Source organism: Anser brachyrhynchus (genome assembly GCF_964034855.1).
Source record: "Anser brachyrhynchus genome assembly, chromosome: 8".
NCBI lineage: Eukaryota > Metazoa > Chordata > Aves > Anseriformes > Anatidae > Anser > Anser brachyrhynchus.
In genome coordinates, this window is record NC_137702.1 from 911,549 (window position 1) to 939,247 (window position 27,699).

Consider the following 27,699-nt stretch of genomic DNA (forward strand, 5'->3'; position numbering starts at 1 on the left):
TTAAACTAATTGCAAATTGTTATTGAAGATGTACTAGAAAAATCTGTGTTTATGGATGGGAAAAGCCAGTTAAGCACTTTTTTTTTTTTTTTGGATATATGCAGCCATAGACTGTATATATTTTATAGAACATGTTTTCGCAATCCAATCTTTGATCAATTTAAGTCTACCTGCCCTTCACTGGTCATGCATAAAATTGGAATATATGTTGACAGTTGGATCCAGGTCCCAGCAAATAGATAGTATTAAATAGATCAGCAATTAACGCTAGCTGTGATTGCCTGTTTTTGGTAAAATTTCTGGCATTGCCTGGCTTACCTGCAGCCTCTGCTGGGGGAGCAGACCCCAGCTGAAGTCATTCCCTGGGGGGCTAGCCGGGAGTCCTAACAGGCCATTTCAAAACAGACACGTGCTCTGTTGTAGCTCGTGATGGCTGTCTCAGCGCACAGTTTAATGAAAAACACCTGAACGTGGTTGTTATGTGGAGGGCAAAAATGCAGAAGGAAAATACAAGTACAGCAGTTTTGTTCCCTGGAGTGGTGTTGTGCAGGTGTCTCTCAGTTTGCTGTAGTCTCCTGCGTGGCTCAAAATGTGATTGTTCTGCACTGTGCTCAGCCTAGCCGTCGTGCGTCGGTGCGTGCTCACGTAGTGAGCTGGGAGAAGGTTTCCGGCCTTTGCATTGCCACACTGAAACCCGGTATTGCCAGAAACAACCTCACTTTCTTTGTGATGCCAAGATGTGTGCAGAAATAGGAACGGGGCTTGGCAGGAGCAGTGTCGGGGCCGTGCTGCGTGCGGCGGTGAGCCGCGGCTCCGGGGGCTTCTGGCTGCCCCGTCGCCCTCAGCCTGGCCGTGGGGCGGGTGTCCTCCCCCGGGGCTCTCGCCCAGGTGTCCCGCATCCCGCTGCTGTGTGAACGGCGGAGTGTTTCGTCTGAGCACCTCGAGCGTCTTCTCTGGTGTGTGCCGTCACAAACACGGTTATAGCAGCAAGAATTAACTCGTCAGCAAAATGAGAGTGAGTAAAGCAGTGTTTTTCAAAAACAGAAATGCACAGTTCATTAAGACCAAAACAAGCAAGGTAAGACAAATGTAAGCTGATTTTGCTGTAACATAAAAATCCATAGTTTTTCTTTCAACGAAACTACAATTTTCTCATGGAAGTACTGACTAAGGTCCCAATATTGTTAAGTAGAAAAGCCAATTTATTTCCAGGAGATGGTTTTCTGTTACAAGCACTGCAGAACAGGGGTGTCAGCTTTACGCAATATTGATAGTATTGTTCCAGGGTGAACAATTCTTAGTTTTGATTATCTTTGTAATAGTTAATGCCCTCGCACAAGGGGCTAAAAAAATAGTTGGAAATTAATTGCATTTATAAAACATATAAACAGGAGCTTAAAATTAATTAGGCTAACTGCAAAAATATAGAGAAATAATAACTCAATAGTTAAAATATGCATAATTATTAAGCGATTGCATTTATATCTTCAGAAATGCAAAGTATAACCTAAGGCTTTAATTTATTAGTCTTTGGTGTAATCATCATTAACATTTTCTTTTGCATTTTTATGAGTAATAAAGCAATGAATATAAAACAGAAGAATTGAAATGGCAATCTCTATTAATCCATATGGCACACCAAAATCCCTTACAAATAACACGTATGAAATGCTTCTCAGACTAATTATTCTTAACCGCTGGACCTTTAGACCCTGATGGTTTGTATGTTAGACTGTAACTTTGGAAGCGCTACGGGTAGTTGTGGCATGAAGAATATCAGGACAGCCAGAAAGCCATCACTCAGTCATTTTTACAACTTTTCCTCAGAGGCAGCTGTTCTGTGAAGACCTGTATGTGTGCTGCTTATATGGGGGGTTCAGGGAACACAGACGGATTTATTTATAAGCAGTTGGACTGGGAGGTTGAAATGAAGAAGCTGTGACAGCATCAATTATTATTTCAATTGTATATATATTCAATTTCTTCAATATTAATTCAGTTTTATGTAAGAAAGAAGTATCAGCTCTGTGAACCGTAGCTAGAACAAGGGAACCATTTTCAAGACAAAGCTGAAAAAAGTCACCAACGACTCACTTTTTCCTGTGTAGTGCCATTAGCAGTTAGCAAGAAGGGGAAGCTGCTGAGCTCCCTACGTGTCGGTCTCTGGAGGATGCCCCACCCCATCTCAGGGATAATTTTGCCGTGCCTTCCCATTCCAGCCCGTACTTTGATTACGCATTACCGTAGATATTAATACTTCCCAGCTGTGCAGTGGGAAGGGCTTTTGCCATGAGTGCCCAGCAGGTGGGACGTGAGCCAGGCCGGTCGTCCCCCACGGGTGGGATCCCACCTCGGACCAGCGCCCGTTTGTGTGCGCTAATTGCGAGCCGTGCGCTCGCTGCCGCCTTCACCTGCCCGGCCCCGCACCGCGGCACCCGCGCGGGGCTGCTGCGCGCACACCGTCCCAACCGGGTCATCCATTGCCGCGCCGCTAACAAAGCTCTCGCTTCACCTTCCCTGTGCCGGGGCTCGGGAGGTGCGGCGCGAGATTTACGCGGCCTTTGAGGTGGAGACAGACCTGTCTGAAAGTAACTGAGGCTGTAAAGGAAACATCAAACAGCTAATTGGTGCTGTAGCTTATGTGTGCTTTCCTCCAGAACAGGGTTCACAGGGATGACATAATAGCATTTTATGGAGGCAGTTTTATGTTTCCCTTTTATATTGTTCATGACTTTGTATTGAAAGATTAGAAATAACTTCTGCTAGTGGGGAAAAATAAATGAAGGGAAAAGCAGATCTTTAGCCAAAGTAAAATCGTTCAATCAAAGGGCTGGGTTTCCATTTACACCGTGAATAAATGATCAGCAGCAGATCTGGAGCAGCACATGAAATAACAGGAGCAAAGAAAAATTTAAAAGCAAAGAGTTAGCCCTCTAAAATTCCTCTGCCCTACAGGCTGTATTCCACCGAATAACACTGAAAGAAGACGTTCTCTTTCTGAAAATAGCAGAACTGGAGGAGCCAGGGGTGTATGCAGTGGGTTGTAAATTAAATGAATAAAGACTTATGTCTGATCATAAGCTCTCAAATAGGTTAAACTCCAGACTGAAAAATTATTTGCTGTGAAACCTCCACTTCAAAAGCTGTGTAAATCCAACTCTGCTTCTCTCTCTCTCTGTCTTCTCTCTCCCTCGTTTTTTTTGGTGAGATCTTTCTATACACAGAGATCCCGTAGCTCTCATTTTGAATATCCTCTACGCTGCTATTTGGGCTGACAGTTTCTGATCTAATTTATCTAAGTGTTTCAGAGAATAAATACATTTTAATGGGTTAAGGATGTCTTAATTTCCATGAGTAAAACACAGAAAGGTAAAGAGGTCCAAGCCACAAAATCAGCATTTCTGCCAGCCTCCCTGGCTAAGCCTGTGGATGGTTCCTGTTTTCTTTTCCTTGGCACGTACGTTCAATAAATTCATCCCGCCTCCGTTACTTCTCTTCCATTTTTATCTATTTACTGGCACTTTACCAGAGGATCCCAAAACAGTTTGGGCTGCATTGGTCCAAATGTTGTACACTCGCAGGTTAAACCACAGATGTTGTGCACACAAAATTCCTGTCCCGTGAGATGACCAATGAAGCAGCTGAAGGTAAGCAGGTGCCACTCCATCCCTGCCCCATGTGCAAACCCAGGGAGAGACCCGGCAGGGGTTGGTGGGCTGGCCGCCAGCAGGGCCTAACATTGAACTTCAGCCTACCAAATCCCTGCACAGAGCTGTAGCGAGACCTCCAGGTCACGTTTAGGTCAGTGCTACTTACTGCATAGCTAGACCTTTTTGTACCATGAAAATTATTTGAGGTAATTGTTAAAAAAAGAAAAAAGCCTAATGTCTTTAGCCCCCATTTACATCAGTGAAAGAAAAAACAGATGAAAGAGTGGAAGATAATCCAGTTAACTTTATTTCGGTGACCTTATTAAATGGGAGTGAGAATTATGAAGTAATTAATTAAAAGTTTAGAAGGTAGGAGTTTGTAATCAACTTAATCTACATCAGAGCCAGATGCTTGATCTGCAGAGTCGTGAACTGCAGATGATTTAAATATCAGATGTTTGCTGTAGTAAAGTCAAAAAATGAAATACCTCTTACCATACTACATTGCCCATAATATTCCTACGAAAAGGTTGCCATTTCTGCCATTTCTAATCTGGCATTTATTATATCACGGTTTAGATTGCATCCTCTGAGCTGTGTTTCCCGTTCAAGGTGCAGAAATACTCAGACTTGTTTACCAGCAGCCCCGAGAGTTAATTCCGCCCGACAGCCGAGCCGAAGGTCACAGCCCCGCTGCCACCCGCGTGCGGGTGTCAGGCCGTGGTGCCGGGCATGGTGGCCACAGGTGACAGGGGTCACAGCGTGCGATCCCCGGCCACCAAGGGAGGGCCTCTGGGCTCACTGGGGAATGCAGGACACACCAGAGCCAGATGCTGCGTTCGAGATAGCAAAACGAGGGCCGGGAGGGAATTTTGTTACGTTTAATAATGCGTGTGGTGTGGATCCCAGGACAGAAGGACAAATGTACAGCTTGAAGGACAGCACCACTACAAGACCCAACGCCTTCGGCGTAGCCCCGCTGTTAACACGTCAGTGCTTTCCGTGGGCACCAAAGTGCTGATGCTGCGGAGCCGGGGGCACAAACAGTCTCTTACACTAGTTTCTTGAGGCCGTAATTTTGGTCTTGGTGTGCTCTGGGCTGGGCTGGGTCGAGCAAGCTCTTGGGACCACGCCGGGAGCAGCCCCGGGGCGTGCGGCTGCTGCCATGCCCCCGTGCTGCCCTTGGCATCCCGTGCCTGCGTGCAGTCTGTGCTTGGAACTCCGTGCGTGTAAATAATTCAGTTGTCTATGCAAATCCAATTTATAGATTCAGTCAGAAACCACAACCTATATTTTTGATTTAAACATGTATAATATTTCCAAAGTAATACTCAAGGCCCTTTTTCTGTTTAATAAACCTCCTTAATGTCCCCTAAATATTAATGTATTGATTTAGTCTTTGCAATGTTTGCAAAGTCTAATTTGTTTCCTCAATCAGGCCGAGAGGGACTTGCGTTTGGAGCTAACGAGATAAATCTTACCCAAATTTATTTAAAGTGGGACAAAATAAATATGCAAAAGACTTCTAAAATCATATAACAACCACTTTCCAGCTAAAAATGACAATCCATTACTCTTTTAAATTGCCAGCACTCGAGTAGGATGTCAGTTTTCGTTATAAAATTAACTCACAAGTGCCAGCCACTGTTATCGTCTTGTCCCTGCTCAGCACACGAAGAAAAAGGCCCAGAGAAATCGTTGCCGGGGTGGGGTGGCTCAGCGAGGGGCTCAGCAGCAGAGCCCCACCACTGACCGCACCGCCCGCTGCAGGAGCCACCTGTGGGGCTGGCTGTCACCAGGGGCTGCATCTGCAGCAGATTTCGTTAATGACTGATCAGGACGTTTTCTCCAGTACTTGTATTTTTCATCCATTCATTCAATCCCTCCCACATTCGTAGAGCTCAGGGCATTCAAATGAGCTGCAGGGGCTCGTTCACTCTGAGATGGGTACGTATGGCTTTTACCCTTCTTTAAAAGCCTTAAATCATAGAAAATGTTTGCATTAGCAGGTGATCTCATTTACCAGGATGTAAATTGGGAATATTTTATCTGAAGTACAGCAGGGCTCTACTAGTCTGAAACTCATAATTCTGTGATGTTGGAGCTGCTTTACAGTCACGGCTGCAACTGAATTTCCATTATAAGCCTGAAATTTCCATCTTCTGAAATCTGCAGGCAAAGGATAATCAACACAAAATAATCATTTGCTCTCTGGTCCAAAGTATATTAGTTCTGTTACATTTGAATTAATTTGAATGAGTTGTTTTGTGACCTGTGAGAGCCGTACAAAAGATGTGTCCAGCAGAGCCCAAGGTGACTTTCAGCAGCTCCTTGCACTATACAACAGTGCCAGAAGCAGAAGGGAGAAGGGAAAAATAAGGCGTAAAGCAAAAACACACAGCTTAGTCTAATGAGCATAGTAATTGAATGCGAAGGGCAAAAATGTGAATGATTAAATTCTGCATTTGGAGTCGGTTGGCTTAGTTAGGGTCTCCATCGCTGCCTCCACAGCACTGGAGGGGGCCGTGAGCAGCCCCATGGCTGCGGCGGGCACAGCCGCGCGTCCTGCATACAGCCTCGGCCTGGGGAGCTCTGCGAGCACGAGATCACCCCGAATACAGCAAGAACAGCCAGCTGGAAAAGCTGCGTGGCACTCAAGTTGTCGAAAGAATGACAAACCCTTTTGAAGGAAAGATTTTAAAAAGGCTTTTAGAGAGACAGCAAATTCGGCATGCTTAGAATTTATCAAAGGGAGCTGGTGGCTGTGTCAGCTCTGTGGGGCGGTTGTCTTCTGGGGCTTATCAGCATTACAGCAAGTACAGGGCAAATCTATAGCTTTGCATGAGAATAACTGAAGTGGATGATGTGAATAAAAACTGGGACCCACAAGGATCATCGAATCCAACTCCTGGCTCCACACAGGACCACACAAAATTCAGACCGCATGTCTGAGAGCGTTGTCCAAACGCTTCTTGAACTCTGGCAGGCTTGATGCCCTGACCACGTCCCTGGGAGCCTGTCCCAGTGCCCAGCCACCTCTGGGTGCAGAACCTTTCCCTAACCCCCAGCCTGAGCCTCCCCTGTCCCAGCTCCGTGCCGTCCCCTCGGGTCCTGTCGCTGTCCCCAGAGAGCAGAGCTCAGCGCCTGCCCCTCCGCTCCCCTCGTGAGGGAGCTGCAGGCCGCCATGAGGCCTCCCCTCGGCCTGCTCTGCTCGGGGCTGAACACACCAGGGGCCTCAGCCACCCCTCGCACGTCTTGCCCTCCAGATCCTTTACCACCTTCATATCCCTCCTTTGGACACTGCCTAACTGTTTTATGTCCTTCTTATATTGTGGCACGCAGAGCTGCACCCAGATTTTTAATTTCTTTCTACTTCTACTGAAAGTGCAGGTGACCTCCCTACTGTTCCCCATCTCAACAAAAAGACTTTTTGTTAAGGAATATGCAGCTGGAAATGTTTGACTTGGAACACGTGAAGGCAATTTCCAGGTTAGTGCCCCTTGGCAGGGCCTGGCATGCCGAGCCAGGGCCGGGGCTGCCAGGGCTGCTCCCTCTGGGAGCTTTCGTGGTCACCGAATGTGCTGCTCCCACAGAATTTAGCAGCACAAACGCTGATAGTCTTTTTCACTCGAGAGTCGACACTCTTTCAAGACTTGCTTGGAAAACTAAAATTAAAATGCTGTTTTTTTGGGTCATACTACCTCAGAAATACAATCATCAGCTGAAAATAGGCTGTGGCAATGCCGAGACTTTAACTACAATTACTTTATTCAAATGCAATTTCATTTGAACACATCCTCCAGAACTTTATTTCATAATGGCAATGAAGTACAGGAGTATTATTTTAAAGATGTAGAATCTGGCTTATAGCACTTTCAAGGGTTTGGTTACATGTAAGTACATGCTCTTCTGACTGTTGTTCCTACAGGCTCTATTATTCCTTCTCTGAATGCCTCTTCACAGTCCTGTTGTTTCAATTAAAGGCAATTGGGCTGGCCTGGAAAAACTGAGATGGTAATTATTTTGTTATTCATTACCATCACTGCAACGCTGCAAGCAGCTTTGGTAGTCTCTGCCCTGAGTAAACAGTGTAATATTTTATTGAGCTTTCTGCTGCCTGTCACTGTGATCACTGTGATTACTGTGATTTATCTGATTCTTTTTTCATTGGATTTCCTGTTATTTACGCTTCTGTAGTTCTAGACTGTCAGTTGACAGGAGAAAAAAGGTGTCCCATGTTTTAAAGTTAATTTTTTCCTTGGAGCATTGTTAACAAAGACAGAAAGTTAAATATATGTGAAAATTATCCCACCTGATGCAGGTTACATCTAGAATCTTTTGTTTTTCTCTTGCAGAAAGGGCTTTAATCTAAATGTTTAGTGAAGTTCGGCTAGGGAGCTGCAAAAACGCTTATTTTCCTTTGATGAATTCCAAACGTTTTGGAAAATCCTTATTTTCTGTTTCTGTGAGGTTGAGGAGAAAAGATATAAAAGTATTTTTAGGCTGAAAACTTTGGCATGGTAAGGTGTTCAGTAAGTTCTTCTGCACAGCATTCTGAATAGCAATTACAAGGTGCTACATCCAGCATTCTGCTCATTCCAAACTAGGAAAGAAACTGATCCACATATGAAATCCATTTCAGTAAAGATGGAATGGAAAAAACCTGTAAAATGGAGCAGCCCCTCAGAGAGCACTGCGCCGTGAGGGTGGCTGGTAGATGCGGCTTGCTCCTCACTCCCAGGCCCAGGCGGGCACCCCTGGGCCGTGTCCCAGCATCCTGCGCCTGCCTGCTGGGCTTCCGCAGGAACGGCCGCCGTCAGCAGTGTGCTCTTAGACTGACTAAAACTAATGGCAGCTGACATACTAAATATCGGAGCTGAAATACGATAATCTGATAAAAATCTTTTGTCAAGTTCCGTTAATGTTAAAAAAGCGAATGGCAACTGAATTTATGGTTCCCATCCCTGCTTCCCAAAGAGTGAAGCTCTCCCTGCAGCACCACTTGTCTTCTGGTGCTGCTGAGGGATGATGGAGAGGATCATGCCTCCATGGATATCAGGCTCTGTCCACATGTACTTTTAGAATCCATCGCTCATTTACAGTAACAAATAGACTGTTCAAGGCTCCAGGGCACAAAAGATGATTCATTTTACCACAAATGCAATTAAACGGCACCTCAACAGCATGAAGATTTGCTCTGTGGGAATCTAGGTGCCAGCCGAGTCACGCTTCCCCTCTGTCACGTTAGCCAAAATCCTGCAGTCATCGCTTGAATTGCAGGGGGGGTGCTGGCTGTGACCCCCCCGCAGGGCAGGGGCTGCCCGGGAGCAGGGCAGGGGCGCAGGGGGCTGCTGGCCCAGCTGGCCCTTACCTGCGCTGCTGTGTGGCGCTGGCTGCGGGTGCTGAGGGTGGGGCAGCGGCACCCGTCCTGCTTGCCAGGGACGGCGGCGGGCAGGGCAAACCCGGAGTTACAGACCGCATCCATTGCTCTGCATGAGAAAGGTGATGTTACAGAGAGGCTGGGAAAGTGTTCAAAACATTTATTGATGCTAAGTTTCGTGTTTAAAGAGGTGATGGCATGACAGGACCACCAGTGAGTCTGAGCTGTCGGACCTGCAAGTGCTGTGCTGGCTCCCTGGCAAAGCTGAACATGGAAATGGCCGCGGGCAGCCAGTGTCATTGCAGCCACTCACACATCCTCAAATGTTTATTTTCTGTAGTTATTTACAGAGGGAAAATGAGCAATGCTCTGATCACAAACATCTAGTACTTAGAAATAAGTAGTAGGGCGGCAGAAAATAAAAGGGAGACATACCTTTCGCAAACTTCTTAAAACCAGAGAGAAGAGCACCATGGAAACCTGAGGGCAGAACCAATTTTGTGTGTTTTGTTGCATACCGTGACATTGACTGGTTAACAGCAAAGACCTGGAGAATTATCCAGTCTTTTGCTGCAATAATGAAATTCTACGTTACCTTTTAAACTGCTTAGCTGGCTCTGTTGCAGGTCAAAAAACTGTAATTGTAAACACTGGGAATAGTGTTCCAAGTACCAGTGCAGGTGATTATGGGCATTTGAATGTAATTAAAATTTCTCTAATTAAACAAACAAACAAACAGAAACCTTTATAACACTTCAGTTTTTGAAATTATTAAAACCCAAGTGAAAGTTTTCATTGACACATTACTTTGCCGAGGTACCCGTGGGGGCTGCAAGCTGCCGCTCTGGCTCTGGTGCTGCACCTGCGTGCAGCCCGCGCTGCCCGGCTCCCTGGGGCTGCGGGGTCAGACCCAGCGGCCTGTCAGGGACAATCCCAGCCAGCCTAAATTCACCAGTGACCACAAAGCGTTTCAAAAGGTTCAAGCTGTAAACACTTTATGCTATTGTATGGCAACACGTTCTGAGAACGAGTACAAAAATGATAAACCATAAGAGGTGATGCTTTCCAAGAACGTTTGCAAGAACCAATACAGGAGGATGCTGCCCCTAGCGCCTTCCTGCCCGGCATCTCCCACCCCTCCTGCCTCCACCCCAGCCTCGCTTCCCCCTTTTTACTGCAGACCGAGAGAGAGGGGCTGGAAATGGGGTAAAAATAAAGAAGCTGACAGTAATTTCTTTTAGGGAACCACTGCTAGAGCAATGCAACACGATAGAAATAATACCCCTCGCTTTCTGTTACTTCCTCAGAAAGCAGGCAGTTGGCTACCGGCTGTGTACCCTGTCATGTTCCAGCTCACGGTGCTCTTTGCTCGGCTTCGTCACCGTTCTGAATTTGCTCTCAAATCGTTCTAAATTTGGTCTCTTGCACTGTACTCATCAGACGTATTGGAAACTTATACAGCGAAGAGTTTTTTACATTAGCTATGGACTAAAATCAATGCATTGTCAACAAATAAATAATGACTGTCCTTTTATAGCTGGACTCTGTTTAAACTAAGATTAAATTTATATAACTACTGCTAAAGAGAGAAAAGTATTATCTTCCATTTTAGGAGTGGGGACCATTACAGACTAGAGAGAATGAAAATGGACACAATTCACAGCATGAAATCGCACTTACGATGCTTAGCAATATGAAAATCTAGCCAGCAGGGCATTGGTGGAGATAAATAAAATCGGTGGATATTTCATCCACATTTATTTTTAAGTGATATGTCCACAGCCGTATACCAGATAACTGGCAGGAAGAGATTTTAGAGTTCTTGTGCCTTATTGCCATCTGTTAGTGATGGCTATACTGGGGTGCATGAGCATATGCATGTGGTGTTTATGTGCACAGCAGTTGTATTCAGATTTTAGGTTGAATTATGGCATCGTTCAGTACAAATAGGCAGAATATGGAGGCTGAATATGGAGCGATATTTTGTATATTTGCCTTTTATAACAGATAAGGTTCTGTAATTGCGAGGGATCACTGTGTTAGCAGTACGTGTCTGTAGCAAACGTTCAGAAGTCAGAAGTAAAAGATTTCTCTCTCCTCCAGTCCAAAAGTTCTTCTACTTACTGAATGTTATTTTGCACGGAACTTTTGCTTTTTCTAGCAGGTAAAGATGTTGTGCCCTAAACCCAACCAGCTGTAGGTGTCAATATTATGTGCTTAAAAAACTAAAAACATTGAAATTACTGTCTAGAATTTTGAAACCCTATTAAGCATTAGTCTTATTGGAATAATTAGACAGTAAAATCTGTAGAAGTGTGAAATGACTTGTAGTTTGGGCTCTTCAGAAAGTTGTTGACAGCTCTGTTTTAGATTTTCCTTTCTATGAAATTTAAACAATCAAGCTGTCTTCTTTGAGGAACACAGCTGTAATTAGTCTCTAACATTTTTATTTTATTCGTCCCCGTACAGTCTTTGCCGATATACTTCACTTTGCTTCTGTTTCTGTACACAGCTACGGAAGCAGCATTATATATGCGAACACTTTAAGTGGTATTAAAGCGAGGAAAAGCAAAGGCTGCGCACAGCATTAGATGGGACCGGGCAACGCACTTGCTTTTGAGGAGGCAGGAGCACGGTCCCACACCGGGGTGGTGCCCTGAGCTGGTTCAGGTGATTCCTCCTCTCTGATCTAACCGGGGGCCCGCAGGCAGCGTCTCTCCCAAATCCCCTGTGGCATCAGCGGGCTGCACCTTCCAAGGGAGCGAGGGGCTGCTCGCGCTCCTGGTAGCCGTGCGCTGAGCCCCGCGGGGAGCGCCGGGCACGTCTGCCCGGGCCGGGGGCACAACGGCCGTGAGCGAGCCGTGCACACACACGGACGGGGAGCTCCGGGGAGCGCTGCCAGCAGCCATCACAGGCGTAAGCAGGGCTCAGAGGTCTGTCACCCAAACATGCAAATCCAAAATGCTGGGCAAGTTACGCTATGACTTCCTGGATCGTTCAGAGTGCCTTGATGAAGCATCGGCACAATTCTGGTCTTAAGTGTGTTAGATCTGCAGCAGCAGCGTTCTCTTTTAAAATGGACTGTTACTTAAAAATACCACTGTCAGCCTTCTTTCAGTAGCACCAAGCCAGATCTGCAGTTCGCAAGGGTTTTTTATTCCCTCCCACCTCTCCCCCCATCCCAACGTCGAGTTTGGAGCTCGATGCTCGCCGTGCAAGGAAGCCCAGCCCGGCCGTGCCGGCCAGCAGGAAGGCGTTCAGGGCGTGGGCTTTCTTGTTGCTGTTGTTCTAAACGCTTTACAATTCATATTTCTTTGTCAGCCTCTTCCCACACTTCTTTTCTTTGCAGAAACATCTGCTGTAGGAATGAAACTAGGCCAAGCACCAGTAGGAATGGAATGGGGGTTGTAAGCAGTGACGAGCAGTAAACTTGGAGGACCCTGATAGAAGACATGCAGTAAAATGAGCTGGATGCTTCGTGCCACATTTCCATGTTTAGTGCTGGAGAAGCTTACAGCAGAGAAAATGTGTTTGTCTTTTATTTCTCTATATGACACGTAGCATTTAAATCTGCATTGCATGCTGCTGCTCTGTTTCTAACCATAGGCTGGTCTAAGGAAATTGCAAAGCATGTGTACCTGCTTTTAAATTAATGACATCCTTGAGAGATGGCATTATTATCCAGAACAGTGTAGAGGACGGTGATTTATATCCTTTGTAGCTAACTCTGCTTTAGTAAAAGCTGATGCATGACCTCGTAGCATACTAGAGTATTTCATAAAGCTGAATAAATTATACATAGGTAAAAATATTCTACCTCCAGTGACCAGTCCATTAACAGAAATCCATACACAGGAAGGGGTGGAAAGATCTCATTAGGAAAACCAGATGACAGTAAAATAGGTGAACTTGAACAACTGGAGATTCTGTCAAAGAAAGCGAATGTTTAGCCTAAGAAGAGGAATTCCCTTTGCTTCAGAAGCAGCCAGAGGTTGCACTGCAAAACCTGCAGCAGCTTTCTAGAAATTCACAGGGATCTCAATCCATAAACATACACACAGAATATTAAATAAAGATGTGACCTTTCTCCATTAATTACAGAATATCTGCAGGTGTTTATAGTTGCAAGATAATCAGTCTTGAAAAAAATACATATATGCACCATGCTCTTCCTTGTAAGGTTTTTGTGTGGAGGCTGTCTGATCTATCACTGAGTGAAGCCCATTAGGATAAAAAAATTGCTCACAGTACTGAACAAGGCACAGAGGAAAGTCCATTGCCGAGGATATTGCTGCATCTGGTTCTGTTGCATGTTTATACATCTTTCCCTGAACTATGGCAAACTTTTCTGCATTGCATAGGTGATTTAATTAAACAAAAAAATAACATTTGTGAATTAGCTCTTTAAATCCCACCTCCAGTATAGGAGGATGTGATTCTTCCCTTTGAATTTACTTGTTGCTACATCTTTGCATGCTTTTATGAACTGGGAACTTACAGAAGAGGAATATTTTGTACTAGGAGTGTCTTGGATTCATAGTTATGAGAGAATTGCCAAGAGTGAACAAGCATGGGGGGGATTTATCGAAGTAGCTCCTTCTCATACTGTTTTCTTTCTGGAATCCTCTGCAGCTTAATTTTGGTTTTCTGGCTTAAGCGAGGGAAAGAGGATGATGATGATGTTCTAAAGCAGCAAAATCCACCAGTAGGAAAGAGCAAAATAAATGCAGATCTTTAAAAAGAACTCACGGTGTTAGTTTAGGAAAAAACCTGGAAAGTGAAGTCGCAGATTCCTACTGTAATGCAGAATGGTAAGGAATTTGAAAGAAAGCTTTAAAGGACGTGGCTTAAGTGTTTCCTGCTTGGAAAATCTCCATTTGAAAAAGTTCATCTTTCATTGTACAGCTTTCATAAAGATGTAAAGAAAACTTTACGGCTTTTATGTATCAGAGCATTCTGGGCCAGCAAATGCAGAGCTGACCTGACCTGAGGTCCCTGCGAGGCTGCACGGGGGCAGTCTCTGTGGGGGAAATAAAGATGCTGTTGTTCCCAGTTCCACCATTTGAAATACCTTCATACTGAGGTCTAATTTTGGAGGGTTTAGTTTTCTAAATTGGGCCTTCAGCAGAGGAAGCTTCTGCTGCTCTGCTCTCCAGCTGGCAGCAGGAAGAGGATTTTGCCCTTTGCAAAGCGCCGCGGCGTGGGAAGCCGGAGCCTGCGTGCCCCCTCCGGGCTGAGCGCTCCCCGCCTGACCTCCAGCCGCCCCCTCGCCTTCAAGGCCTCACTTACAGATCCAACATACGGGCAATACTTACGGAAATATACCTGAAACTTACAGGAGTATATCCGAGCAAGGATTTTATGAATAGGGAAATATTTCGGGGAAATGCCTCATAGTTTTGGTACGTCTCAGTCTTTAAGTAACAAAGGGCCGTTAGGTGCAGAATAACTGCTAGGACGTCCCGTGCGTACTGACTGGCCCGGTGTAACCAAATAGCTGCACGTTTCATCTGGAAAGGGCCTGCACGTGGTGTATGAAGCAATAATTATAATATCATTAACAAGTTGCAGAAAACAGTCCGGCAGTGACTGCAAGCATGAATTAATCTGCAGTCCCTTAACAGAAGGAACAAAGGAAAGAAGTTTTTGGTATGTATTTGTTAGTACTCAGGGTTTATGGTAGAGAGTAATCATAATTATTCTTCTCTTTTCTATTCGATACTTACAGTGATTGTTCAGAGTTTTGGAATATATTAACTAAGAAAATATTTTTGGCTCTCCTGCCAGGAGAGGTGGCTATGTCAAAGGCCACTACGTCTCAATCTTTGTCGAGTGCAAGGCATTGAGCCCAGACTACAGAGAAAAAAAACATGTCACACGAAGAACCGAGGGAATCAATTTCAGCAGCAAAGTTCAGCGAGACCAAATACTGCCATACTCAAACGCAGCTGCAGGCTCCCAGGATAAACTAAATTAGAATACTGTTTGTAGCAAACAGTAAATCGAAGACCTCTTTGAGGCAATTAGCAAAATCAGAGCCTCCTTTGAAGCAAACAGGCATGAAAATGCCGTTCTTGCACTGATTTTGCAAATGCTTAATTTTACAACTTTCTGGAGTGTCGTGCAGGGTGCTCAAAGGGCAGCAGAGCCGAGTATCTAACGCAACAGTGAGTTTGGCGAGTTGGTTTTTTTTTATTATTCATCCAGATATGTAAGCATATTTTCAATGTAACGAGTGATGAAGGAGAGTTATTGAAATGACCCCCACTTCTGGGTGAGTTAGAGTTGCAGCCAGATGCCCTTTTGGATCTCCACCTTACGTCCAGTGAGCAGTGACGATGACAAGTGGCAGTCACCACGGGGACAGGGGAAGTGCCAAGCAGCAGTAAAGGCGAGAAAGGCAGAACGATAAAACCGTGGTTTCATCCAGATCTGAAGAAGTATACATGTTGTTGTTCTTCTGTGATATTTAATTCCATCTGATATATCCAGCTGAACACTTGGTTACAAAGCGAAAATATAGATAGTCCCTGTACCCTAAAGTCACGGTTCACATCTTTATCCTTCAATACTTTAGTAAAACCATTTAATTTTTAAAGGGCTTATATTCACATTTATGCTTTCATCAGATAATGCTCAGGATTTGAATATACCTCAGGATTTTATCTCCCTTTATCCTGCATGACTAAGTGATATGTTGTTCCCTTGAAAGAACAAGTCGTATAACGCTAACTGTTCATTTAGAGGAACAAATCCTTCACAGAAACATTTGGAGACTTTCCTTAAAGGAACCATGTAATAGAAACTGTGTGACTTAAATTACTGGGGCTGTATTTCTTGTATATTATAATTTATGATCGAGTAACAAGGATAATAAATGGTGCAAGATATATTACACACCACACAAGAAAACTCTGTAGCAAAATGAAAACTGTATAGCTTTGATTCTTGACGCAATCCTATAATATGACTCTAACTTCTATTATCCTACTGCTCACAGGTCTTTTATCCTAGCTATTCAGATAAAGGCTTAGGAATTTTTGCAAATAGAATAGCCTAGCACCATGGGTAAATTCTGAAAACTGTGCTCTAGGAGATGCACATACAAAATTTGTTAATTTACTACATATTTTTGGCATTCTTTTCACATGTGATGTTTTGAACATTCATCGCTTTGGGTTAATGTGTTGATTTAAAAGAAAAAAAGAAAAAAAAGAGAGGAAAAAAAAAGGCGAACAAGAGAGATGTGAACTTGAATTTGAGTGCCCAGATTTCAATGGATTAAAAAGCACTTCAGGAACTGGATAAAACAAGCACATTCATAAGCCTGTGATTTTTAAACCTACCTCAGGGCCAGTACTGCTAAAGACATTACAGAGAAACAAAATAAATAGTTAAATTTTGGCTTACTTGTAATGCTTTATAATACTAAGGCCTAAAGTATAGACATGTAAGGCAGTTATTATATTGTCCCCAGCAGATTACTTGTTTTGTTGTCTTTAGGATTCAGAAATGTTCTTATTTTACTTAGACTGAAATTTTAATGATCCCCACTTTGCCTTTTAAATATATTAGTTCCCCTTCTATCATCTGTAAGAGAAAACTGGAAAATTTCCTTAAAAGTTGGCAGATTTGCTTTGTTATGTAAAATAGATCCTTGGGGGGGAAAAATAAAGATAATTAACACAGAACTTCCATTACATAATAAGAGTTGTTTTATGAAAAAAGAATCTTTCTGTTTGAAATAGTTCAAAGGAAATACATGGTTTTGTTTTGGTAGTGAGTTGAATGTGTTTCATGCGTTAAAATGCTTTGCCCAGAAATACCTCAAAATCTGCGCGTGTGGTAAGAGCAAGCGGTGGGGAAGCGCGCCTCGCCGCTTGTTCGTGAGTAGTGCCCAAGGTTTTCACCGTTTAGAAGTACTTGCCATAAGTCTCTTCCTGTATCTCCTTTCAGATTAAAACCTCTCTTTAAGTTAAACAATTTTCTGCAGAGACACCTCATGTAATACACTCAGATGTTAAACACCGCGTTAAATAATGGGGCACTAATTGCCTCTGCCTTTCGGACTGCTCCGCTGTCTTTCAGAAGGCTGATAAGAAGGTGGCTGATTGAATCAGGCTTTTCCAGGAAGATGTATTTTCAGTATAAGACCATTATAGCATTGTCCTCAATGGCTTATTCTCTTTATTGTGGCACAGACTGAATAGAAATGAAGAACAGAATCAGTACATAAATATTGTGATTAATATTTAATATAGCAATATAGATATTGCTATGCTATAATATGATTCAAATAGATATTCAATGCAAGCCAACTGAAGAATGCCTACAACTCTAGGTTTACAAGAATTGTTTTGTATCGCACATGTAATCTTTAAATGTTACAGTAATTTATTTTCCAATGTTGTATTCATCTCAAAAATTTTGTAAGGTGCTGATCTTTTTAAAATTTGCTGAAGATTATATAGCTTGCTTAGACAAATACAGCCCCTTGTCACTGTGACTGAAAAAGCAGAAATATTAGACTGCAAATTTTAGCTACTTCTAATATCAGACTTGTATTTGTTTAAAAAAAAAAAAGAACGTTATGTATATTATATCTAACAAGCTTTCCTACCAAAACCAGCTTTGTAGATTAATGATTTTAAAAGATTCAATTTCTGTATCTGATAGACTACAGGCAATACTTTAATAATGTTGCTGAAAAAAATACAGGCCCAAATTAGGGAGATGGGAAGATAAGAACTAAGTTTGGGGTTCACACAAATACAGTGAAAACAGGAAGGTTTCACCCATAGGCATTCAGTCCTTTTTGTCAAGAGTTTTAAAGCAGTTTATAAAATCCAGATCCCATTCAAGGCAGTGTTAGATTTAAATGCCATCACATGAACAGGGTCATATTTGTCATTTACTTATCACACGTTATGGCCCAAGGGGTGAATTAGGGATGACAGCCCCCTTAATGAGATGCAGGAACAGATAATTAGAATAACTCTTTAGAAATCAGTGCCTCATGCCTTCAGCTTCTTCAGCTGTCCTTTTTAAACAAATTCTGTAACCTGAAAAGGAACATGGTTTTGGTTAAGATTTGGTTAAGATTGAATGAAAAATTCATATTTCCCCAAAGAAATTTTATTGTTCTTCATTTAAATGCTCAGAAACACAACTTTCTCAGTTCTACGTGAATTAATCTTTTTTTCTAACCTAAGAATTCAGCCACTTGTTAAAAAGCAAACAAACAAACAAAAAACCCCACTTTATTCATCCAGATTTCCCTTATGAGTTTTCACGTCTGTAATGCAATGTTCAGGTAGCATTCAAGGGACATACAGTGCGATCACGGCGTAAATGCTCCCCCCGCTTTGTGACATTCCTTCTTCTAAATAAAAATGTACAGAAAAGGTAAGTTAAAGCAGTAAAATGCATTCAATATATCACTGGGGTTAAATATTCAGTGGGGTTCCCCGACTACATCCCAAGTACCTGAAAGCACATGCAGATTGCCAGCCCCAAATGAACAATTTCACAGGCAAACGCGGGTCTTGCACCTTTACGCTCACTCATGCAGGTGCCCATTTTGAGTACTGCTAGGGACAGCGGGGATATTTGCACATGTAAGTCTGATCAGCAGGCAGATGGAAAAATATTTAATGTTTTGTTGGAGTTTCTGTGACCATTTCTGCAGGGCACTTCCACACGGTGTGTCTGGGGGGTCTGCTTTCTGCCCTGTAGCGGGCTCGGCTTGTTGGTCAGAGGCGTTGCACCACCTCTGATCAGCTCTCCCAAGTGCACTTGGCAGGTTTCTCCCATCTGGCGTTTCTTTAATTTCCGTGTCTAACGGAGACCCTCGTGGCAGTGTGCCCCTAGGCTGCTGCCCCTCAGCAGGGGCCGCGAGCTCTGGAGCAGTGCCCCAGAAGCGCGCTGCCTCCTCCAGCCTTCCCTAAACGCCGGTCCAGCTGTAGCGCGTGAGCTGTGGTAAATCATTTCCTTTCTAATTCTGCTTAGAACAGATAGGCTGAGTCTGTTATGAACAAGAAGTAATTTCTCACTCAAAGTTTCCATTAATTTCTGTAAACAAGCCGTCAGCAGCTAAGTTTCTGTGTGAAGAGGTTTCTCACTTGTTTTCAAATTTCCTTTTTTTTCCTTTTGTTTTCAAGGAGCTCCGGCTCTCTGAGGGAGCTCTTTACACCCCACTGACAGCTCAGCAAGCAGAATTTGCATTTTATTTTACTTTAAAAAGGCATAACAAGAGAGGCAGCTATCTCCCTTCCCATGGGATTTAGGGGAAAGTCATGTAAATTGACATGGGAAACAACTAAAACACAGGGAAAGTTGTGACGTTTCTTTCTTAGGACAGGTAGGATACCACTTGGTTTGAAATTCACATACTTCCCTCTTCTGTCATGGTCCAGGATGCTGAGAAACAGCATCCAGTGTGCATGCCTGGCACCCATAAGATCTTGTGGAAATGGTCGGTTTGCGTAAATACAGCTTTGTTTGGCTTTACAAGTTCTGCTTTTTTATTTATTGGGATTGTAATCTTCTCTTCTCTCTGTTACGGCATTCACATTTGGCCACTAGAGCCAGCAGCACCTGAACTTGAGCATTCGACGGCCCTTGTGGGTCCCTCCCAGCTCAGGAGACTGAGGTTCTCTGGCTGCATCACACGCTCAAAGCCCAAATTCGGATTTGTTCCCAGGTCCTCGCGGGGAGCTGTTCAGAGCTGTCCTGAGGTCAGCCCACGTGTGTGTGTGCCTCCTCTGACACAGACCCTTTGCGCCAGGGCAAGGAGCCAAGGAGCTCAAAACCGAGGTTAACATATTATCCTTTGCTTCGGCCATGATCCCATAATCTTTCCTAAATGAATGGAAAAAAAAATAATTCAAGCACAAATAAAAAGATCCATAATTAATTCATAATTTTAGACAATTATAACTATATCTGCTCCAGAACTGCTGTTGTATGGACAGAAAGGCCTCAACTGGTGAAGTGGTTTTAACTCTGTGAGTCTTTAATCTATTTCCAGCATGGAAAAATTCATTAAAATGGAGTCCCAAAACTAATATTTTACAGGATGTTCTTAATAACCTCTGCTACTGAGCAGTGGAAAGAATAAAAACAATGTTGAGCAAATCCTCAAACCCCACATTGCAAATACCTATTTCATCCTGACAGAAGTACCCACTGATGGTAATGTTTTGTCGTGAGGCCGTCACGTTGCAGAGGCGCCTTTTAACAGCTGGAAAAGACTCACAAAGGATCAATGTTAAATTAAAAATTTAATTAAAATTGAAAATGGCGATGGCAGCCCCCCAGCCCTGAAACATCCTAGCAGCGCATGACTGCATCAGGCACGAGCGTCGCTGCTGCTTGTTTGTATTTTCATGGGAACGGGCACGTTCATGGGCAGGAGGAGCAAGAGCTCTGCCGACTCCTTGCTGGTTGTCTCTTCTTGGCAAAAGGGTGAGTGGCAGCGACCCGGGCAGGCTGAACAGCGGGGACCGCATTCTACGCACCCATCGTTTCCCTTCAAAATCCATTGAGCTGGACGATTTCCAGGCAGTACTTCTGGGGCTGCAGAGTACCAGCAGACGTTTTCTGACCGCGAGGCACCGTGCACGTGTCGCCGTCAGTGCCTCCAGCTCCACAGTTCTTCCAGCTCCGTCTCGCTGCTGGGCTTGCCGTCCCCGACAGGGTCTGCCTGTGAGCGGCCCCTGCCCAAGGCTCCCAGCGTAGATGCGTGTGTCACCGCAACACCTGGAACAGGAGTTGTATCTATTGCTGTGATTCCAGGGCTGGATCATGGTCAAGTTTTCACTTAAGTTAGGAGTTTAGTCCTTGGGGGGAGCCTTCTGCTTTTCCCCAGCATGTGCTAATATGTGCATATGAATATTCCCATTAATACTGGCGCTTCCCATGTCAATGCAACATCATACTGCTTGCATTTACATGCCATGGGGGGAGTTCTGCAGAGACTCTGGGGAAGAAATTAACAGCATGGGAAGCAGTCCCAGGTTTGAATGCTATATAATCATTACAAATTTCTAGGCTACATATTGAGCGTAAAAATAAATACCGAATACCTACCTACCTACTGACCTAGTCAGGGAACAAGCCAGTATGCATCTGAGCTGGGTCAATTCATTCAAAGCTGCACGTAAACTCACACGCAGCATCACAGGAGAGTCAGGACTGACAGCAGGCATCCTGCAGGCACAGGGGCACAGGAGTGAGCCGGGGCGGCACGCGTGGCCCGACCTGCCCCAGGGCCGCAGGAGCACGCGGGAGGCTCGAGAGCAACGCGGGGAAGGGCCGGGGCCCCTCCTTCCTCTCACCCCCTGTGGTGCTGCGTCCTCATCCTCCTTCTCTGCCTCCTCCTTCTCTTCCTTCCGCTTCTCCTTCTCCATCCAGCCTGATGGCAGAAGGAAAGCCGATGTTCCCCTGCTGCTCCCTGCGTGCAGAGAGCACCTCCCTCGGACCGTCTGAGCACCAGCAGGGGCTGGCGATCATTACTTCTCGGGAAGGGGCCCCCAAATAGGCCAAGATCAAGTGAAGTGCTAAGGTGCCTCACAATATGGTCACCAACTGGTAACAGTCACACCGAAACTTCTGAAACACTGACAAATTATTTGGGAAAATTAGGGGGGAAGATGAAATTCAGTATTTAGCTTTGAAAAGCAATCTACAGAGGACCCCAGAAATTTTTGAACAAGTGAGCTTAACTTCTGAAAATGGTCTGGAATTAATGCATTTGCGGAAAAAAACAAAACTCATAAACAGCCAAGGGATAATAAAGGACAAATAAGCGACATTCATTTTTAAAGCAGGCATTATGAAAGACCAGCCTCATCTCCTTCCCAAGGTAACTTGCTCCTGGGAAAAGGTCAGGCAGCAGATGGGAGTCACACCATGACGTTAGGGAGGTGCTCACACAGTCAGCCCTGGCTTTCTCATCCAAAAATTAAGGAGAGAAAGTCCAGAATGTGTGTATGCAGCTTGTTAAAAATAATGCTGGAGAAACGGCTGTCACTGACTTACTGTCTGATGAGAAGGATACATTGACTGGGTCTGCTGTGATTCCAGGAGGATTTGGTACGGAATTCAATGGCTGAATTAGATGACATACCAGACAATACCTACATAATATGCAGGTGGCATTGAAGTGCAAGTATTTGGGACAACAGGCTTCAAATTCAGGATGATGGATTTCAGAAATTGTCCGGAATCAATACGATGAAATTCAAAAATGACAGAGCAAGAGAGCAGCCTTAAGGAGAAATCAAATAAAAAAATGTGTGGAAACTGCCTGGTGCTTCAGGAGAGGTTAGGGGAGTTGTGGTGGGCCGTGAATAAAATCCCAGACAGCAACATAAATACTGCTGGAAAAGAGCAGGTGTCACCCGGAGATGCGGTCGTAGGAAGCCGCTGCATGGGAAGGGGTCTGTGCCTCTTCTGCTTCACCTGTCCCTGATGAAGCCGTAGCTGGAATGGGATGCCCAGTTTGGGAAAAATAGTTCAAAAATAAAAAGGATGGAGATAAGGTAGAGAAAGTTCAAAGGAGATAAAAATACAAGCATTAAAGAGAAAAGAAATTAAAACAACCAACAGAAATGTGAAATGTGTCCTTCCTGTGCAGCAGCGAGCACCGGGGGTTAAAGCGGTCCTTTAAATATTCGCCCGGTTGTCACAAAGCGGAGGCAGAGGGCAGGACAAATACCCAGGAAACCCTCCGAGCAGGGAGAGCCAGAGCAGGAGGCAGTGCCCGGTCCTGCGGGGACACAGGAGCCCGAGCAGGTCGCCTCGGGACTCGCCACAGAGCAAGGCGCGGGCTGAGCCGTGCCCGCGATGCCTCTGGCGCAGGCGAGGGGCTGAGGTGGATGACCGGGGCAGCTCCTTCCAGCTGTCCTCACGGAAGTTTGCCTACGTACCGCGGGCCCACTTGAGGCCACCCTGACCGTCGAAAGCTTTCGGCTTCCCAAGAGCCGACACTCGACGGCGTCTCTGAGGGATGTGCGGGTGGATGCAGGTGTTGTGTCTGGGGGCGGCCGTGCCAGCGGGCCAGCACGAGGAGCAGAGGGCAGGGCGCTGCCTGCCAGGGAAAGGGAGGCTTAAAATGCAAAGGAACCGGGGACATATGGTGGGGATTCAAAGAAGGGGGAGCGATGCAGTCAGGGATCTGTCAAGGGAAATGATTTTAATAACTATTTTGGGAGTACAGTGTAAATGTGTCATCCGGCCTTACTGGAGAAAAATCAAACCCATAAAATTCTCCTAAAGGAAAAATGTACAGTCACAAGAAAGCATCTTGGATCGTTACAGATCTTTTATATAGTTCATAACACAGCAAGAGTGGCAACAAGTGTAGTCTTGTTAATCTGCCAAAAACGTCAAATATTCTCATTTTGCCTATCAGAATTATCCACAGTGTTTACCCCTAATTTTCTATTCTAAAATTTTATTTCTATCACTAGATGTATTTTATATGTTGCATAAAAATATCTCAGTGCAAACCTCTACGCCCACTTACATTTTATTTCCAAAGTCTAATCCAAACCAATTTCAGCGTTTTACCTGCTTCTCACTTCTCTATGGCCTCTCTTTCTGTTTGTGTATAAATATATAAATGGGCACAACGACAGCAGCAGCCTGCGACCTGCGCACCCCAAATAAGCAGCCTCTCCGTTTGGCTATGAACACAATTGTTGCTTTATCTACAATAATACGGAATGGGAAATACAAGTTTACTCCGAATTGTCACGTTACATTGCATTGGTTTGAGCAAACTGTGATTCTCTCTGAGCTGAATTTAAATTGGACCTGGTAGCATTTTGGTTATTGACTGCGAAGGCAAGAGGAATAGTAGGGGTTTAAGCGAATAATGCGCGTATGTCCTAGTCTAATAACTAGCAACTTATTGACACCTTCTGGAGAAACGAGGACAGTGTAGCTCACATCTAGTGGCACAGGAAGAAAGGAAGGATTAAGAACGTTTGTGGCAGGCTGTAACGACTGGGACACGTGCTGCTCGCAGGCACCGCGCTCGGCCCTCGCCCCTTGCACTGCCACCATGGGGGCAGGCGCCAGCCCCGGCACCGCGGGCTCTGCGCTGCGGCTGCTCCCCGGGGCCGGAGCCGGCCTCTGCTAGGGGGGAGCGAGCTGGTTTGGGGCCTTGGCAGATGTAGGTATTTATTTAATGGCACCAGATGTGGGTATTTATTGGTACCAGATGTGGGTATTTAATGGTACCTCACAGAGGGAAGCATCTCCGTGCAGGTCTATTTATACCTCTCTGTTTTGATGTTATTGTCCTTTTCCAGCCTAAGTCAGCTTAACTACAGAGAGATCTTCAGGAACTTCCTACGGACCGTGAGGTTTTTGAAGCGTTCTCACTCTTTTATGCAAATTTATTCAGTTTGTATTTTAACTGAAAAATGTTTATGCTGTTTTACTCAGCTGTTCCTTTCTTATCCTGTGTAAGGACTTTCTTCTTATCGTAGCGATCGTTCCCCTGAAATGCTGGTGTGTAAAATTAAGTGGGGGGGAGTCATTTTCTGAACTAGATTACATGCTGTATTATTCTTACCTTTGACCATTCTCATATTTTTAATCATTTCTCTCTTTTTGGTGTGCCTATTTTCTGATACACCATTAAAGTCACGCTGTAGCCCAGGTGTGGAGGTACTAAATGTTTGAAATCACTAAATTGGAAAGAATCTTCAAGAATAACCTTTGTGTCTAATCTTTATTTACATTTTTAATGATTTAGAGTAACTTCAGTAGTCAAATACTACCCCTGCTTCTGCATATTAGACTCTTGCATTGATTATCTGAGATAACGCTTCCCCGCATACCCCTGGGATTGTATTTAGGTCCGTACAGAAGCAGGCGTGAACTGAGTGTCCAGTGCAGGGCAGAGGGCTGGGTTTGCTGGACGTGCAGGAGGATAAGAAGCAGAAAAGAAGCCCTCACAGAATCAAAATGAGAAGTAAACTTGACATAATTTAGCTATGAAATAATTAAATAAATCACTTATTTATCAGTCTGTAAGGTACACAGAAAGAATCCCTGATTTTTCTGAGTACTTTCATATCACTATGTGCTAAATTAGCTTAAACAGTGCAACTAAAATAGAATATCGTCTGCGACTCAGACCTTTTACTTTGATAGCAATCAGTCACCAGCTGGGAAAACTTTAGTTTTAGCCAGTAGGTTATTGCTTTTTTCCTTTTTTTTTTTCTTTTAACATATCCGTGATTAAATCCTTAGCAGTGGTTTGATTGAAGAGCGTTGCTTACTGAACGCGAGAGGCCTGAAAGCTTCTGCAGGTAGCGGGAGAGCGGCGTGGGAGAGCCCGCTGGGCAGCGCCTCCTCCCTGCGGGCGGCACGGCACGACCCCGCACACAGACCTTCCTCTTCTTCACCCGCACAGGAAGAATTCCCAGATGAAATAATTCTTTTTCTGCCCTTGCTCTGACAACCCTCATTTTGCACAAACAGGGCTCCTCTCTGCAGCTAGAAAGCATCCCTCCGGCCCCTGCCCGAGGCACACGTGTGGGACGGGAACGCTTTGAGGAATTACCGGCTTGCAGAAACATGTTTTTCTCATTTCCTGTTATTTCAGTTTCCTACACCAGGAAGACAATGCTGCGTCATTCCATAGCAGTGGTATTAGAAGCAAGAATCAGTAAGGTCTTTTGTAACTCAAGTGCTCTGCTTTTCATTTTAACCAATTCCAGTTGTACTTAGAAAAGTTAAGAATAATTACAACACCAACAGAACAATAGCTGATGATGTTTAGCTTGCTAAGTACAGCTGAGGTTGTGGTTGAATGCACTCAGGCAGAACCTACCTCACCCAGAGGGGACGGTCCTGGGGACGGACAGCGGGGGCTTTGCGGCTGCGGGGCTGCGCCTCGCCTGAGCCTCTGCTGGAGCCCAGGGACCCGCCAAGGGGGGGCGAGCGGGCTGGGGAGCCAGCAGCGGGCACTGGAGTGTGCCTGTGGGCAGCTCCCCACCTGGGGGAAAAAGATGGAAAGCTGTAAAAGAAAAATAAAATACCGCTGGCTTTTCGTTTCTGTAAGGTTTTTCTGCTTTAAAAGTAGATTTTTGCAAATCAATTAACAGAAATGGCTACTGTATTTTCTACATTTCTTCTGCTTTACAAAGCATCAAACTGCTGATAACAAATCCATCTCAAGGCAAAGAATATAGCTTTTCTATTTCTGTATTTTCTCAGTGATAAATTGAGTACAGTAATGAAAAAATGTAGGAGAGTGATGAAAGGGCTGCAGAGAGAACAAGTGCTCGTCCTTTCCCTTCTCTCTGCATTTACCAAGTGAACAATATGAGTCACAGAAAATAGGGAAAATCTATGGCATCAGAAATTGAAGAATGATTATCTGCAGAGAGCCTGCTTCTTCATTGATGGAAAAATGGTTGCATGACAAAATAACTGTGGGTAAGAGATGAAGATCCTTCGATTTACTTGGAAAAAAGAAAGCTGTCATGTTCACCTTTCAAAGAACTCTCAGTGCCACAGCACGTTGTGCCCACCAGCCTTTGTGCAGGGCCCGTCCCCTCGTGCTGCGGGGCAGGCTCCTGTTCCGGGTGAGGTTTTGGGGCTGTTCCCCGCCTCCCCTCCTCTGGAAACGCTGGGGCTTGGGCCGAGGTGCTGGCTGCACGGGTTGCTTACGGGTCTTTAATTCGATCTCTCCTTCCAGTTCTGCACAGCACAACTCTGTGGGACTTTCCTGTAATTTAAGGCTGATATTCAAAACAGTCTAAAATAAATTGATTGCTGATAACAGGTAATTTACAGATTACATACACAGATAACATGATGATAAACTTCTAGTTAAAATATAGAGGATGTTACAATACTTCATACAAAAGATGGTTATACTGCCACTGATATGAAAAAGGTAAGAGGCAAAGAATTTAATCAAAACCTAGTAGAAAAGTACTACTTTTATGAGGTTTTCCTCACACTTTTACATTGACATAAATTGGGGAAAAAAATGATGAATCAAAATACAGCCATCTCTCTTCGCTGCCCACCCACGATTTACTCTATCAGAAGCAGCGTGCCCATGCCTCTCGCGCACACAAGACAAAGTGTGTTTAATAAGTAAGAGGTGGGGACCGTAAGGCAATGCTCTTCAATCATGCCGCTGTTAAGGATCTAATCATGTAAATGCAAAAAAGGAAAAAAATCTTCTCAGTTTTCCCAGTTGGTGACTGATTGCCCTGTAAGCGAAGGTCTGTGCCACGCTAGCACAGCCCGTCGTCTGCTTCCTTATATTATTTAGTCTACTAATTTACTAACTCTATTAAACATACTCTCAAAATCATAGGTGTTTGGGGGTATTTTATAAGCCACTAAATACCGGGCGCAGCTATTTTATGTTGTGGCTCGGTGCTCCGGCAGGGCTGTGTGGGGCCGGGCCGCCCCGAGCTGCTGCTCCTGGTCCCTGTCCCCAGGGCTGCCCCCGGGTGTGCGGCCACCGGAGGGGAGGAAAAGGTTCTCGTGTCCTGCCGGGGTGCGGCGGAGCCCCTGTGTTGCAGGGTTTGCCTGTGGCAAAACCGAGCGGAGCATAATGATATTTCTTTGGTGGCAATGGTAGTGCATTCTGAAAAAGTAATAAAAAAGAGGTATATGAAAGTGGAG

At 44.6% G+C, this 27,699-nt stretch overlaps 1 protein-coding gene and 1 long non-coding RNA gene across 10 annotated transcripts in view; both read left to right on the forward strand.

Annotated features, from left to right (window-relative positions):
* NEGR1 (neuronal growth regulator 1) overlaps positions 1-27,699 on the forward strand; it is a 322,390-nt gene that overhangs the window by 162,310 nt on the left and 132,381 nt on the right. The window lies entirely within an intron of this gene.
* The window catches only part of LOC308199404, a 31,043-nt gene continuing 3,348 nt past the window's right edge, over positions 5-27,699 (forward strand). Inside the window, exons 1-2 of one of the 2 annotated variants that reach the window (XR_013954616.1) lie at positions 5-24,506; positions 24,903-25,018. This is a non-coding gene — a long non-coding RNA (uncharacterized lncRNA). The remainder of the gene's footprint in view (positions 24,507-24,902; positions 25,019-27,699) is intronic. The other variant, XR_013954617.1, reaches the window with a different exon arrangement.